At 42.4% G+C, this 17,410-nt stretch overlaps 1 protein-coding gene across 1 annotated transcript in view; it reads right to left on the bottom strand.

Moving 5' to 3' along the window:
* The window catches only part of BCL9 (BCL9 transcription coactivator), a 187,098-nt gene that overhangs the window by 39,229 nt on the left and 130,459 nt on the right, over nt 1-17,410 (bottom strand). The gene's annotated exons all lie outside the window — the stretch shown is intronic.

The raw sequence follows: 17,410 nt of genomic DNA, 5'->3' as shown, positions 1-17,410 counted from the left end.
CGGCCAGAAGCAGCTCCTGACAACTGCACTGATTGCTGCTGCGGCCGCGCACAGTGTGGAGCCATTGTTACGTTCTCTGTCAGTGCATGAGCGCGCTCCTTACGAAAAAACAAGAGGTTCTGCAGCAGCTGAGGTACGCATTACTCCGTTTTGGAACAGTAGGGGGAGTGTAGCTTCTAATATACGCCACAGCTGCTGCACAACCCCTTTTTAATGAGCTCAATGTCCGTCACTCTAAAGAGGTGCTGCAGCAGCTGCGGTATGCCACTTACGACAAGCACTTAAGGCTGCTGCAGAACCTCTTTGAGATTGTAAAAAGAAGTTCTGCAGCAACTGTGGTGATCTGTCTGTATCATCAGGTCCTGGGGCGCTATCTATTACTTATCACATGCACCTCAGCCTCTGCAGAACCTCTTTAAAACTGTCAGTGACGGTCACTTAGCTCAGAGATCCTGTTAAAACAAAAAAAAGAGGTGCATGTTATAAGTTCTCGCCATCCCCCCCGGTAAGTTATACTACTTGAGCTGCTGCAGAACCTCTTTTTTTTTTTTTTTTTTTTTAGAAAATTTAACAGCTGAAAGGTCATTGACACAAAGTCCCAAGAGGTTCCGCAGTAGTTGTATATTATAAGTTCTAGTCCCACCAGTGCTCCAGACCCTTAGGCTGTGTGCACACTCTGTGGATTCTGCCGCGGATCCGCAGCGGTTTTTGCTGTACATTACCATTATAACCTATGGAGAGAAAAAACCCACGGATTTTGCAAAATCCGCGCGGATCAATCTGCAGCATAATCCGCAGCGTGTGCACACACCCTCACAATGCAGCCCTCAGCTGCTGCAGAACCGCTTTTTAACCCCTTCATCACAAAGCCTATTTTCACCTTCCTATCCGGGCCAATTTTTACAATTCTGACCACTGTCCCTTCATCAGGTAATAACTCTGGAACGCTTCCATGGATCCTGGTTATTCTGACAGTGACATTGAGGGGTCTATATGACAGAAAATACCCAAAAATGACACCATTCTAAAAACTGCACCCCTCAAGGTGCTCAAAACCACATTCAAGACGTTTATTAACCCTTCAGGTGCTTCAGATGAATTAATGGAATGTGGAAAGCCAAAGCGAAACAATTTTTCTTTTACAGAACATTTTCTTTAGACACTTTTTTTTTTTTTCTTTTACTTTCACAAGGGTAAGAAGAGAAAATGGTACTTACGATTTTGTTGTGCAATTTCTCCTGAGCATGCCGATACCCCGTATATGGGGGGAAAACTACTGTTTGGGCGCATGGTAGCGTTCAGAAGGGAAGTAGCACTGTTTGTTTGACTTTTTGAATTTAAAATTTGCTGGCATAATCAGCTAACACCATGTCGTGTTTGGAGAGCCCCTGATGTGCCTAAACAGTGGAAGCCCCCAACAAGTGATGCCATTTTGGAAACTAGGCCTCTCAGGGAACTTATCTAGATGAGTATTGAGCACCTTGGACCTCCAGTTGCTTCACACACGTATATAACGCTGAGCCGTGAAAATAAAAAAAATCCAATGTTTGCCACAGAAATGTTTTTTTTTTTTTGCCACAAAGTTTGCATTTTTATAATGTTAAAAGGAGAAATTGCTCCATACAATTTGTTGTGCAATTTCTCCTAAGTAAGCCGATACCCAATATGTGGAGGAAAATTACTGTTTGGACGCATGGCAGGGCTTGGAAGGGAAGGAGCGCCATTTGACTCTTTGAATGCAAAATTTGCTGGAGTAATTAGCGGATGTCATGTCCCGTTTGGAGAACCCCTGATGTGCCTAAACAGTGGAAATGCCCCACAATTGACCCCATCTTGGAAACTAGACACATTAGGGAGCTTATCTAGATGTGTGGTGAGCACCTTAAACCCCCAAGGTGCTTCATTAGACGTTTATAACATTGAGCCGTGAAAATTAAAAAAAAAAAAAATCTAATTTTTCCTACAAAAATGTTTTTTAGCCCCAAATTTTGCATTTTCACAATAGTGACTGGAGAATATGGATGCCAAAATTTGCTGTGCAATTTCTTCTGAATATACCGATGCCCCATATGTGGTCAAAAACTACTTTTGAGACACAGTGCAAAGCTCAGAAGGGAAGAAGCGCCATATTGGAGTTCAGATTTTGCTGGATTGGTTTGACCGTGCCATGTCACATTAGTAGAGCCGCTAAGGTGTCAGAATAGCAGAACCCCGATAAGTGACCCCATTTTACAAACTACACTCCTCAATGAATTCATCTAGGGCTTCAGTGATCATATTGACACCACAGGTGTGTCACAGCATTTTATACCATTGGGCAGTGAAGAAAAAATAATTTTTACCACCAAGATTGAGTTTTAACTCCAGATTTTACATTTTAATACTAGGAAATGGGTAAGAAATGGCACCAAAACATGTTCCACAGTTTCTGCTGAATGTAGAAATACCACGTATGTTGCTGTATAGCACTGCTTAGTCACACGGTGAGACTTGGGAGGGACGGAGCGCTATTTGCCTCCTGGAGTGCAGATTTTCCTAGAATAGTTTGCGGACTCCATATACAGAGCCCCTAAATGCTAGAAAAGCAGAATCCCCCCTCAAGTGAAACTATTTTGGAAATGATATCCCTTTGGGAATTTATCTACAGTTGTAGTGATAATTTTTACTCCATGGGTGTCTTTCAGAAACAAGCAGCAGTGGATGTTATTAATCTGCTATTGTAGTGTCTATACATTGTAGTGACCAGTACGTTGTAGTCACCAGTACATTGTGCCCAGCTCATGCTTCTGGAGACAATCACCTGTAAATTAGCCAGGCTGTCATCGCTACAGAAATGCCAAATATGTGAACTCTAAATGTGACTTAGGCACACTGGGGCTCAGAAGGGCCGGGCACATTTATGTTTGGGAGCACAAAATTTGCTGGATTTGTTTTGGGGGGGCGAGGAGCCATTTCACTTTTCCAGAGCCTTTGTGCTACCAGTAACGTGGAAACCCCCTACATTTCCGTTAACAGATGACGGACCTGAGTGGGGACTTGCTTATTTGGAGGGATTGAGTTGAAGCTTTTATTGGGAAGATTTTACATAACATTTGGGATCACATTTATCCTGCGCTCTACGCTGAGCACTTACATCGGGGGGTTTCCATCTAAATCCCCGAGTGACGTGACAGATGAAACCCCCGAGAGATCCATTCACTGTAATGAGGCATCAGATTTACTCTGGACTCCGTCTGGCCTCTGTTTAGCGGTGTCCTTCTTTTCAGAAGTGCACAAAACTGTGGACACCATATAATAAGTATTTCCTCAGCTGAATTGTAAAACTGCACATCCCGGCCACTGCAGAACCTCATTATGAAGTGGAACTGGAAGAGAGGTGTCAGTCATTTATAGACAGCTCCTACATTACATTAATACGTCGTAGCAAACCCTCTCAGCTGTGTGAAGTATGGATTCCACGACTCTGAATTTATAGAAGGTCTCCCTTCACTGTCCCATTAAATAACGTTGGTGTGGGTGCTGTCTATTTTTTTCATGGACAGCACTGTGACTGAAAATACGGTCGTGCGAACGAGCCCTGTTAATGATACTGTCTTTGTTGCCCATAGAAACCAATCGGAGTTCAGCTGTCGTTTTTCAAGAGCAGTTTAAGAAATGAAAGCTGAGTCCTTATTGGTTGTTATGGGCAACAATGACCGTCGTCTCAATATTAGGTAGTTTTTCTAATTGAGGCCTGATTGGTTGCTATGGGTAACAAAGAGTCTCACTATTAGGCAGGGTATTTTTTTTTAAACTAAGCTCTGGTTTGTTGCTATGGGCAACAAAGACAAGCTCATTATTAGACAATTTTACTAATTGAGGCCTGATTGGTTGCTATGGGTAACAGAGTCATTATTAGGCAGGTTTTTTTTTTGTTTTTTTTAAACTAAGCTCTGGTTGGTTGCTATGGGCAACAAAGACAAGCTCACTATTAGACAGTTTTACTAATTGAGGCCCATATTTTATTTTTTAGACAGTTTTAGAGTTGAACAAGAACATTCGGAGGACCGCTGTTCAGCAGCTACATCTGTATACCGCGACTGCCAGACCAGAGAACTACGAACCTCCCCCCCCCCCCCCCCCCGACGCCTCTTCTGGTTAGTAGGTCGCCATGACACCATAGCCTCAAACTGATCATAAAAGGCCCTAGGATGTCACAGGTGGTAGGAGGTTCGTGGTCCTTGGTCCGGTACTAGTCACCAAGTACCAATGTGGTCGGCAAATCTTTTTTTGCTCAACCCTGAAAGTCACTAGAAGAATAACATGGGCCTCAGTTAGAAAAGCTGCTTAATAGTGAGACTTTCTGCGTTGCCCATAACACCCTAATCAGAGCACAGCTTTCATTCTTCTAGAGCAGTTTCAGAAATGAAAGCCGAGCCCTGATTGGTTACCATGGGCAACTATACGAGGCCTATAGTCGTGGTCCAAATTCTGATCCAACATGTCCGCAGCCTTGGCATCGTCAAAGAGAAACATCACAGACGTGGCGCGATGGCGTTATTTTTTTTTTTACAGTCCACATTTTTTTTGCTCAGCTTTTGTCAGTTTCATAAATGTGGCTTAAAAGAGTCTTAGAAAGTTCTAGAGCTTTCCATGAATAAAATCTTTAGGCTTTCTTTACGTAAGACTGGAAGGTAACGTCAATCCGGAGACCTGAGGATCCGTCCCTTTAAACTGAATTGCAAAATCATTACTCCGGAGGAGGAGTCTAATGTCCGCTCCACTCATGGAAGGGATCGATGTGGAGAGAGTCATAGAATTGATCGCTCCGCTCGTCAATAACGCTGCGACTATTAAACTGTTGATATTCCTGAAGCTTGTTATAGCAAATTACAAGACACTGACACGGATTAACCTCTTTGTAGCCAGGCAGGAATAGGTGAAAAAGCGACACAGGGCCGGTCAATTCGTTTCTTTCCATGTTTCCGCTATCTCAGTTTCAACAAGCAGCGCTGCACTGTAAAGCATGGGAGAGGGATCTGATGAGGCAGGAGGTGGATTGTGGACAATATCAGACTGCAATAGGCAGTGCAGTTAAGTGATCTGATTGGTTGTCCAGAAAATATGACAATAAGTGTTGTCTTGGGGACCCGGGCAGAAGGACTAGGAATAGGGTATTTAACGGTAAAGTAAACTGGTGATTGGCTAAAACATTACAAATGTGACCAACAGTAGCATAACTTGAAGCTCGTGGGCCCTAATGCAGGAGCTCCAACGGGGTCCCCAAATATTACAAATCTTTAATATTAATGGTCAAATTGGCCTTTTGGGGCCCCTCGGCTCCAGGGTCCGGGTGCGATTATAACCCCTGTACCTATTGTAGTTTTGCCCCTGGTGACCAATACCGTGAGGTTGTCTCGGCCTGGGCATCCTGCAACTGCGACTTGTACTCAGGTAGGATCAGTGACTTAAAAAAAAAATGGGGCCCTGGGCGACAAGTCAAATAGGGCCCACTCCTGGCCCTTTATATTATTTTTTTGCCCATACGAAGAGCCAAGCTAATATTTTCTTATACGGCTCACATATTACCACCATCTAGTGCCCAAATAATATACAAGACCAAATATTACTCCATATAGAGAATATATAATACTGCCATTTAGAGTCAAGATAATACTGCAATATATTACATAGTAACATAGTTGGTTAGGCTGAAAAAAGCCATGTGTCCATCCAGTTCAGTCTATAAAATTCTGTCAGAATAAATCCCCAGATCTACGTCCTTCTAAAGAACCTAATAGATACAATATTGTTACACTCCAGGAAGACATCCAGGCCTCTCTTGAACCCTTCGACTGAGTTCGCCGTCACCACCTCCTCAGGCAGGGAATTCCAGATTCTCACTGCCCTAACTGTATAGAATCCTCTTCTATGTTGGTGGAAAAACCTTTTCTCCTCCAGACGCAGAGAATGCCCCCTTGTGACCGTCACCTTCCTTGGTATGAACTGATTCTCGGAGAGATATTTGTATTGTCCCCTTATATACTTATACATGGTTATTAGATCGCCCATCAGTCGTCTTTTTTCTAGACTAAATAATCCTAATTTTGCTAATCTCTCTGGGTGTTGTAGTTCCCCCATCCCCTTTATTAATTTTGTTGCCCTCCTTTGTACTCGCTCTAGTTCCATTATATCCTTCCGGAGCACCGGTGCCCAAAACTGTACACAGGCATCCATGTGCGGTCTAACCAGGGATTTGTACAGAGGCAGTATAATGCTCTCATCATGTGTATCCAGACCTCTTTTAATGCACCCCATGATCCTGTTTGCCTTGGCAGCCGCTGCCTGGCACTGGCTGCTCCAGGTAAGTTTATCATTAACTAGGATCCCCAAGTCCTTCTCCATGTCAGATTTACCCAGTGGTTTCCCGTTCAGTGTGTAATGGTGATATTGATTCCTTCTTCCCATGTGTATAACCTTACATTTATCATTGGTAAACCACATCTGCCACGTTTCGGCCCAAGTTTCCAACTTATCCAGATCCATCTGTAGCAGAATACTATCTTCTCTTGTACTGACTGCTTTACATAGTTTTGTATTATCTGCAAATATCGATATTTTACTGTGTAAACCTTCTACCAGATCGTTGATAAATATGTTGAAGAGAAGAGGTCCCAACACCGACCCCTGTGGTTCCCACTGGTCACAGCACCCCAGTTAGAGAATATACCATTTATAACCCCCCTCTGCTTTCTATCACTCAGCCAGTTACTTACCCATTTACACACATTTTCCCCCAGACCCAGCATTCTCATTTTGTGTACCAACCTCTTGTGTGGCACGGTATCAAACGCTTTGGAAAAATAAAGATATACCACGTCCAATGACTCACCTTGGTCCAGTCTATAGCTTACCTCTTCATAAAAACTGATTAGATTGGTGTGACAGGAGCGATTCCTCATAACCCCATGCTGATATGACGTTAAACAGTTATTCTCATAATCCAGAATAACATCCCTCAGAAACCCTTCACATATTTTACCAACAATAGAGGTTAGACTTACTGGCCTATAATTTCCAGGGTCACTTTTAGAGCCCTTTTTGAATATTGGTACCACATTTGCTATGCCCACATAAGCCATGCAGTTCTCAAATTACATTTACTATTCAAATAATACTTTCCAAAAGAGACTAATACAGCCAAATAGTGCCATGATAATACTGAAATATACCGCCCACTTAATACATCCATACAGTGTCCAAATAATATTCATTACTCAAATACTACTTTAGCACACACTATAGAAAAAGAGTGAAGAGCTGAACAATGCTCACATATGGCGCCCTTTAAATGCTGCCATACGGTGTCCAAATAATATGCAAATAATAATATTCTGCCACATACTACAAAGAGTGGCAGAATAATGCTGACATATGTCCACTTAAAGGGAATCTATGATCAAGGTTTTGCCACCTAATCTGAGAATAGCATAATGTAGAGACATAGACCATGATTCCAGTGATGTGTCACTTACTGGGTTGCTTGCTGTAGTCTTTGTTAAAACCACTGTATTATCACCAGGACATTATAACTTTTGGACTAGTAAACCTGCTGCCATGATGTATGGCATATTCATCTTCTCTGTATAATCCCGCCCCCACCAGTGATTGGCAGCTTTCTGCCTATGCACAGTCTACACAGAAAGCTGCCAATCAGTGGTGTGGGTGGGGTTATACAGAGCTCAGCATTCAGAGAACTGCTAGATCTGCTGTAGAGAAAACAATGATTTTATAAAAAAAAATTAACAAGCCGCTCAGTAAGTGATATATCACAGGAATCAAGGTCTCTGCCCCTACATTATGCTGCTTTCACATTGGGTAGCAAAACCCTGGTGACAGATAAGCTTTAATGCCACCATACAGTGTCCAAATAATATTCAATTAATACTTTTCTTAAAGCGAGCCCAATGTACATCCCCATATATTGTCAGAATAATACTGACATAATGCAAAGTAATACCACTGTATAATGTCCAAATATTATTAAGTATTCAAATAATACACTGTGAGCAGAATTATTGAGTATTTTCACCATATCATCAATTTTATGCAGATTTTTCACCTTCGTGTTGTATAATCATGAATGCTGATTGGATGAAGCAGATCAGGTGATTTGTACTTGTCCAATAAAGTGCGTGCTGCGGATCCGCAGACAGGGTACAGTACCATGTAAGTCTATGGGATTTACAATCCTCTCTGCACATGCTGCAGTTTTTTCACTGCGGAAAAGCTGCGGTTTTAAATCCGCAGAAAGAATTGATATGACAATTCTTTCTACAGATTCCGCTGCGGTTTACCACCTATTCCATTGTCCAGGTGTCAAACCGCGGGGGAAAACTGCTGACCAATCCGCAGGAAAACCGCAGGTCATTTTACCTGCGGTTTTACCTGCAGATCCATTTGCGGGTGAATCCGCAGCATGTGCACATAGCCTAATAATACTCTTAATACCACCATGCAGTGTCCAAATAATATTCAACATCCAAATAATCCTTCCTCCTATTATGTAATGCTGCCATATACTGCCCAGTGAATATTAGCATTTAATGCCCAAATCTCACACAATCCAATCGTCAAATAAGACTTCTTTATCAAGACTACATAACATGGCTATACAGTTCAAGATAACACTGCTACATGCAGGCGACATGACAGGCTATAGTTTCCAAAAACATCCATCCTTTAAGAAATACTTCCTCAGAGAAACTGCATAATACCGCCATGTTGTGCCAAGATAATACTAACATGTATTGCCCACCTAATATTATATCTGCCCAAATAATACCTCCTCATAGAGACTACATCATATTGCCATATAAATACAACCCACAAAAAGCCCAGATAGTTCTTAAATATTTTTCAGTATTCGAAAAATACGTCCTTAAAGGGGCTGCATATTTCCACCATACCGCACAAGATTATAATGCAATTTATCACTCATTTAATACCATCATCTAGTACTCAAAATACAGTATCACAATAATAATTCCTAATAGAGAGCACATAACACTGCCATATAGTGCCATGATAATACTGCCATATACCACCCTCATAATGTTGCCATAACAGTCAATATTCAAATAGTTGTGGGAAGCAGGGTGTGTTGCAGTCCGCGCTGCCGAGATTAACAAATCACCTGGGATGCAAGATGTTGTAGCAGTGTACTCCTTTATTTCCTCCTACGCGTTTCGGCGCCCTTCCTGGCACCTTCCTCAGGGATATCCCTGCTTCCCACAACTTTCTGAAGGTTTTTCCACGTGCGAGTGGTTGGTGGAGGTCCTGCAGCAGCTGATTCTGTGATATGCTCTCAAGCCAGTTGTGGGTTACACAACTGGAATAGGTGAGTGGAACTGTATTATACCGCTCATACTTCAAGTGTCACTAGTGATAGGGCACTATTGCGCCTCTTGTTCCCCCCACCATTTTTTGTATTAATATTCAAATAATACTTTCTTAAATAGACATTATATAACAGCCATGATTGCTGGATAAATATATATAACGCACATAATATCACCATACTGAATGTGGCCGAGTTAATATACAGCATCACATTAATAATACTTCCTTATGCCGTATACTGCCCACCTAATAACACCATTTACCGTAGTTCAAAATACACGTAACTATATACCGCTCACATAACAATATTAAGTTCTCAAAAGAATGATGTCTGTAAAGGGCTGTGGAAATTAATGGTGCTATATAAGTGAGTAAAATAATGTCCGAACTAAACAGTGTCCTAATACATACTACATAATACAACTTTGTAATACCACCATTTAGCGCCCAAATAATATACACTATCCAAATAGTACTTCCTCAAATAGACTACATAATACTGCCATATACTGCCCACTTAATGCCACCATACAGTGTCCTATCAGAATTTACCATATCAATACTGCCATACATTGTGCTCTGCCCTCGTAATATCACCATACAGTGTCCAAATAATAATAGACTGTATCCAAATAATACTTCCTCATAAAAACTACATAATATTGCCATATATTAATAATCTTTATATAGCGCTAACATATTCCGCAGCGCTTTACAGTTTGCACACATTTTCATCACTGTCCCCAATGGGGCTAACAATCTAAATTCCCTATCAGTATGTCTTTGAAATGTGGGAGGAAACCGGAGAACCCAGAGGAAACCCACGCAAACACTGGGAGAAGATACAAACTTCTTGCATATGTTGTCCTTGGTGGGATTTGAACCCAGGACTCCAGCTCTGCAAGGCTGCAGTGCTAACCACTGAGCCACCGTACAATGCTAACCACTGAGCCACCGTACAATGCTAACCACTGAGCCACCGTACAGTGCTAACCACTGAGCCACCGTACAGTGCTAACCACTGAGCCACCGTACAGTGCTAACCACTGAGCCACCGTACAATGCTAACCACTGAGTCACCGTACAGTGCTAACCACTGAGCCACCGTACAGTGCTAATCACTGAGCCACCGTACAGTGCTAACCACTGAGCCACCGTGCTGCCCATATATTGCCCACTTAATACCACCATACAGTGTCCTATCATAATTTACCAAATTATTACTGCCATATATTGCCCTCCTAACATTACCATACAGTGTCCAAATAATACTTCCTCACACAGACCACATATTACCAAGATACACAACCCAAATACTGCCGTATTGTTGTCAAATAATACAAAGTATCAAAATAATATTTCTTAATAGAGACTGTATATCGCCATAACCTACCAAAATAAAACCAGATAGTTCTTAACTACTTTTTCAGTATTCATATACCGTAATACTTTTTTATAGGATATTTCAGCCATATTGGGCAAGAATACTATGCCGTATACCACACATTTAATACCACCACATAGTGCCCATATGAAAGATAGTATCACAATAATACTTCCTCATAGAGTACACATAATACCGTCATGTACTGCCTTCTTAATGCCACCATATATTGCCAAAATAATATTCAATATTCAAATAGTTCAGTCTTTCAAAAAAAAAAAAAAAATACTATGTTACAGCTGCAAGTGCCACATAATACTGGTATATATCACGCATAATATTACCATAGAGAGCCAAGTTATCATACAGTATCACATTAATACTGCCATATACTACCCACTCAATACTACCGTATAGTGCCCAAATAATATACTTGATAATACTGACATTTTGTTACTGCTATACACAGCCCACATAACAATGAGTATTCATAATACTTCCTCATAAAAACTGCATAATGCAACCATAGTTTGTCAAATTAATACTGCCATATAATGTCAATAATGTCCAAATAATACACTGTCTCCAAATAATACTTCCTCTTAGAGACTACATAATACAGCCATATGCTGCTCACTTAATAGCGTCTAGTTCTCAAATAATATGAGACCGTACCGCCATTTAGTGCTAAGATAATGCCGCCATATGCCTTCCACGTAACACCACACAGTTGTCAAATAATATCCATACAAATTACGTAGTAAATATAATACTGCCATATACCATTAATAATAACATACAGCGCTCAAATAATATGCGGTATTAAAATAATTCCCGTATAATACCATCATATACTGTAAAGCTGGTTTTAAGGGGGTTAGCTATACAGCGGAGTGTGAGACAGATTTTACATGGGGGCCCGATAACCCTTGCTCCTGGGTGGTCCATCCCTAGGGACCCTCCAAGAGATAGGGGCATTGGAAAATTGACCCCCGCTACCCCTCCTAATACTAGCCCTGTTTGTATGGGCAGCAATGCTACATTCCCCTACTGTTCTTTCATATGCAGGGAGAAGTAGTCATTGGTCTCCCAGATGGAGCCTCCCTTTAATTTATGGTGGTTCAAAAACCTACAGAAATTCCCTTACAATCCGGCGTCTGGGTCTTGTTTGTCAGAGCCAGAATCGTTGATTACTTTTCATTATACAAATTAATTGGATATATTTCCAAAGGGGGTCCCCTCCTCTTCATTAATCGCCATGCTGCCATTCAACGTGTGGGGACTTAGGCTCCATAAATACTTAATAACCATGAAATATTTACGGAGAATATTATTTAGAAAAAAAAAAAATGTACCCCTCCCCCCCATTCAAATCAGAATATTTCCATTATAATTCAGCGCAAGAGCGCCCCCTACTTGTGGGGTGAGGAGGTAGAATCGTATCACGGCAAAATTAAATACGGTGTCGTGTCAAAACCAATCCGTCCTAGCAGCATTAACGGTACATGATATATTATAATACACATTTATTATAGAGTATAACCGTAGTCTTGTAATTTAAGGGGGTATTCTAGGTGTTTAAACCATTACAACCGATCTCTTTTTGCTTCCCGTGTATCTAAAATACAAAATGAAGCAAAGATTTTTAATAGTTTTGATTTAAAATATTGCACCGTTTTGTGTATGCAGCTCTGATGCAGAGTTATGTGTCTCCATGGTGACAGACTACAAACATGTAAGTAGTCTGATTCCACAGTTACATTCCCTGTGTTCTATGCCCTGGTGTACTTACACAGAGCTGGAAAATTGGGGGTGTACTTTTTTTTTTCAGAAGTAACAGCTTGTTTTTCTAATCCCGTACAACGCCTTTAAGGGTGACAATTAATATGGCAGCACTTCTGGTTGTCACTTTTTACGTAAGTTAGTGAAACTTCTATGATATCCCAACTACCAAAATATATATCATATATACCCATAACACCCACAGTCCTGTTTGTTGTACGAAGGTCCCCCAAAGGGACCACAAAGGGTGGGGTGACTACTAAAGATTTACATAATAGGGCATTTCTAGGTAGTTTGGGGGCAGTTTCCCTGGTTAAATAGGGTTAAGGCTACACACATCCCCATAGAAGTTAATGGAGCCATTGGTGAACCTCGCCACCCCTTTCCATGTACAAAATGACCATGTAATACTACCTCCTACCACCAGTGGCCACTACAGGAAAAATTAACGGCTGAGCACCAATTGATCGCCAGCAATCATGACCGATCTATCGGGATCTTTTAAGCTGGATCAGTAGCAATTAACTGGTCACTGTCCCAGCTGATCATGAGCAGATTTTACAATCTCGTAGACATCCATAAAATGTGTTAACAATGCCGAACCAGCAGCAAGGCAGATTTTCTAGTTTTTACTAATCCCCATACGCCGCTGACTCCCATTACCAGCTTTACCGCTGCAGCCTGGCCTCAGAACCCAATTCCCTTCCAGCCTGATCTCCAGATTAATGGTTTACCAATGAGGCCGGCATTAAGAGGTTAATAATCGGAGTGATCCTTCACCTCCGGATAAACCCTGACTACTATTTCTAAGATTACTCAGCTATAAATTCCTAAGAAAAGCAATAAAACACCTCAATTTTATATATCTTCTTCCTTGGCCATCTCGAGCCACTGTCAAGGTAGCGAGCGAGTGAGCAGGCCTTGAAGATAAGTTGTCAGCGCACTGCTCTCTGCTCACAAGATCTCTGTCCTTATCGCCATCTGCTGGGTCATCCCACTTCATCACTCTCCTTATACTTTCCGGTTTCTCTCCACTTTAAAGAGGACGTGTCACCAGGTTAAAAGTAGCCAGTTTTTGCTCTTATTTTATTCCCTATTGAAATGTTGGTAAGTAAACCGCCTCAATATGAAAATCGCAGGACTGAAATCAACATGGAGTCTTAAAGGGGCTGGCCACTAGGTCAAAAAAGTGTCCAGTTTTTTCTCTTATTTTAATCCTGCTTCTCCCCTGAATATTTCACTTTTTTCTTTTTTTAAATCTGCAATACGGTTCCAGAGATATGGGCCTTTTTGTTCAGTGCTAATTTCTATGGCCTTTGCCATGAAGACACGCCCCCTAAACAAAAAGCTCCATATCTCTGTACCTGTATGGCAAATATAAAAAAAACAAATAAAATGGAATACACAGGGGAGAAGTGGGAATAAAATAAGAGCAAAAACTGGACACTTTTAACCTGCTGACAACCCCCTTTAAGACTCCATGTTGATTTCAGGCCAGTGATTTTCATACTGTGGAGGTCTACTTACCAACATTTTAATAGCAAATTCTAATCCCCCCTTCCCAGCTCTCCCCCCACAAAAAAACTACTCTATATTGTTCGGGTACACTGGTAGTGCCCGCATGATCAGCACACCAAAATAGTATAACAATTAATGTTCCAGCATATACTGCTAGAAATCGTGTCCAATATACTCTTATAGGGTCACTTCAACAATTAAAGGGGCTGTTCCCATCAACAAAAAAAAGGTATTGTCGGATAGTGCTTGTAAATACAAGCAATTTTGCAATTTATTGCATATTCAAATTGTCAGCCATTCTTGAGATATTAACACTTTTCTTTTGCTTGCAGCTTGTTGCCTTGGAGACCGACCACCGCCGCTAGACAGCAGAACCTGCGCAGTTATTACAGGCTATTCTCTATTGAGCTTGTAAGCACTGCTTCGAAGCTGGTCAGGATAGCTGTACCGTATTGTTACCACCATATCCTGGCCAGCATCAATGTAGTGTAGTGCTTACGAGCTAGATATCAGCGGTGGTCGGTCTCCAAGGTAACGAGCTGTAAACAAAAGAAAAAGTGTTAATATCTCAAGAACGGTATAAAATTTTAACAAGCTGTAAATTGCAAATGTGCTTGTTTTTACAAACACTATCCTCAAATAATAGCTATTGATAAAAATGGGAGTAACCCTTTAAAGGAGTCGTCCAAATGGATAATATAGGGTCTGCTTGTTTCCAGAAAAAGTCCCATGTTTGTCTTTTGGTTGTGTCTGGTATTAAATTAAGTCACATTCACCTGAACGCTGCAATACAAAAATCAAACAATGGACAGGAAAAAAAAGCAAAACAAAAAGACCCTTTTTTTCTTATCCTGGACTACCCCTTTAATTCTATCCAGAGTTTTTATCATCATTCCCACCCTTGCAGGGGATCATGCACTTTATACAAGATAGCATATTTCCTAGTGTACTTTGATCTGCACAATAAATGCTTTCTAACACACAGAAGTGACACCTGTAATAAAACCCGTCCTGATAAAGTATAATCCGTACATTACATATGAAAGAAGCGATTTATTTAAAGGGGATCTCCATGGGCAAACATATCTTCAAATAGTTCCAATGCAAAGAAGCGACTTTATAATGGGACTTGATTAAAAACGTGCTCCCGTTTTGTGTCAACAGCTCAATTACAGACACATGTGTTTCTATGGTAACAGACTACAAACAAACTTCCTGTAGTCTGATCCTGCTGTCATACTCCCTTCCATCTACGCGCCCCCTTCCCCCCAAGGAGTACAGATGTAGGAAAGCATGGCTGAAGGAGGAGACCATGGCACGCCAGGTTGTCCATATCCACATGGATATATAGTTTTGCCCAACTCATTTTTTTAAAAAAGGCGTTTTCTTGCTCAGCAGAACATAGGGGTCGGTCACAGGGTTCTTCAACCAATGCGCATCTTCACCTTCAAACTTATTCACTTCCATGGGACTGAAATCAAGCTAAAAGGTGCTGGGGCGTTACAACTGGAGGAGCGCCATCGTTCACTTGGGGTCACAGGACCGCCTACCAGTAAAGATACATTATATGGACACCTCAGCGCAAACACTGCGCCCCCGCCGGGAGCTTCATGGCCGAGCAGCTGCATGCTGACGTACATCACTAAGCACAATGCTGAGGGTAGGATGGAGGAGTGGTGTAAAGCCACCACCACTGGACTCTGGAGGAGACGTGTTCTGTGCAGTGACGGGTCACACTTCTCTGATGGAGGAGTCTGGGTTTGGTGATTCCGGGAGGACGTTACCCCCTGACTGCATTGTGCCCCTGTACAGATGGGGAGGAGGATAATGCTATGGGCTGTTATCAGGGGGCGGCCGCAGTCTCTTAGTTCTGGTGTATTAAGACATTGTGGACAATTGTATCTTCAGCTTTGTGGGAACAGTTTGGGGAAGACCCTTTCCTGTTCCCCATGACTGCACTCAGTGCACAAGGTCCATACAGACATGGGGGGGAACATGAGGGGCTGCACAGAGCCCGGACTGCAGCTCCATCTAACAACTAGACTGGACATTGTGGGCCCGACATCTCTAACATCACAAATGCTCTCCTGGATGACGGGGCAAAAATTCCCACAGAGGTCTCGAAAATCTTGTAGAAATCCTTCCCAGTAGAGAGGGAGCCGTTATACATGCAGAGGAGCGACACCATATTAATGTCTAAGAATGTAGAATGCGGAGCCAGGAAAGCTCCTATAGGAGTAAAGCGGTTACACAGCAGAGCTCTTCTTCTTGGTGCAGCCTTGACAGATAGGAAATACTCAACTGGCCAGTGCTAATCGCCCAGGTGGGCACATCCTGGGCCCCAATATTCAACTGGCCAACGCTGATTGCCCGGGCAGGAATGTCCTGGGCCCGAATACTCAACTGGCCAACGCTGGTCGCCCGGGCAGGCATGTCCTTGGCCCAAATACTCAACTGGCCAATGCTGATTGCTCTGGCTGGAACATCTTGGGCCCCAATACGCAATTGGCCAACGCTGATCGACCGGGCGGGCACATCCTGGGCCCCAATACTCAACTGGCCAACGCTGATCGCCCGGGCAGGCATGTCCGGGGCCCTAAAACTCAACTGACCAACGCTGATCGACCGGGCGGGCACGTCCTGGGCCCCAATACTCAACTGGCCGATGCTGATTGCTCGGGCTGGCACATCTTGGGCCCTAATACTCAACTGGCCAACAATGATCAACCAGGTGGGCACACCCTTGGCCCCAATACTCAACTGGCCAACGCTCATCGCCCGGGCGGACACGTCCTTGGTCCCAATACTCAACTGGCCAATGCTGATCGCTGGGGTGGGCACCTCCTGGGCCTCGAGACAGGACCAGAAGTTAGAGATAAGAACCTGCTGAGCATTTTTTTATACTACTTTTAAAAAAAATAGTTTGTCCAGACTACCTGGATAATCTACTTCTGTTACATTTTACGCCGCTAGGATGTGGGAACCCTTCTGTATCAGCAGAAACAAGGCGAAATGTTGCAAGAATTGCCTAAAGTCCAATGTGAAAAAAAAACTACAAAAACCTCCAGGGCCGCGGCTCGAAGGAACCACACTGAGCCCTATTGACTGCACGGCTCTCGCTTGATTTTCCATTTACTTCTATATAAATTCTTTCAATGCTCCTTTTTCGTCCCGTAAAAAGCTCCGGCAAAGACGGCCGCATTCTTCGAGTGGCACAAACAGGACAGGTGTAGCTTCTACCTCCCCAACATAAGGACATTCTTGACTATTAGGTTTCATCTGGAGCCTGGACTGGGAAAACATTAACCCCTTCAGTCCTTAGCAAGTCTCCCAAAATGACCGGTA

Source organism: Dendrobates tinctorius, unplaced genomic scaffold (assembly GCF_039654945.1).
Source record: "Dendrobates tinctorius isolate UK_male_01 unplaced genomic scaffold, ASM3965494v1 ptg000054l, whole genome shotgun sequence".
NCBI classification, from domain to species: domain Eukaryota; kingdom Metazoa; phylum Chordata; class Amphibia; order Anura; family Dendrobatidae; genus Dendrobates; species Dendrobates tinctorius.
Note: the sequence above shows the minus strand (reverse complement) of the source record. Positions and strands in the feature narration are given on the sequence as shown.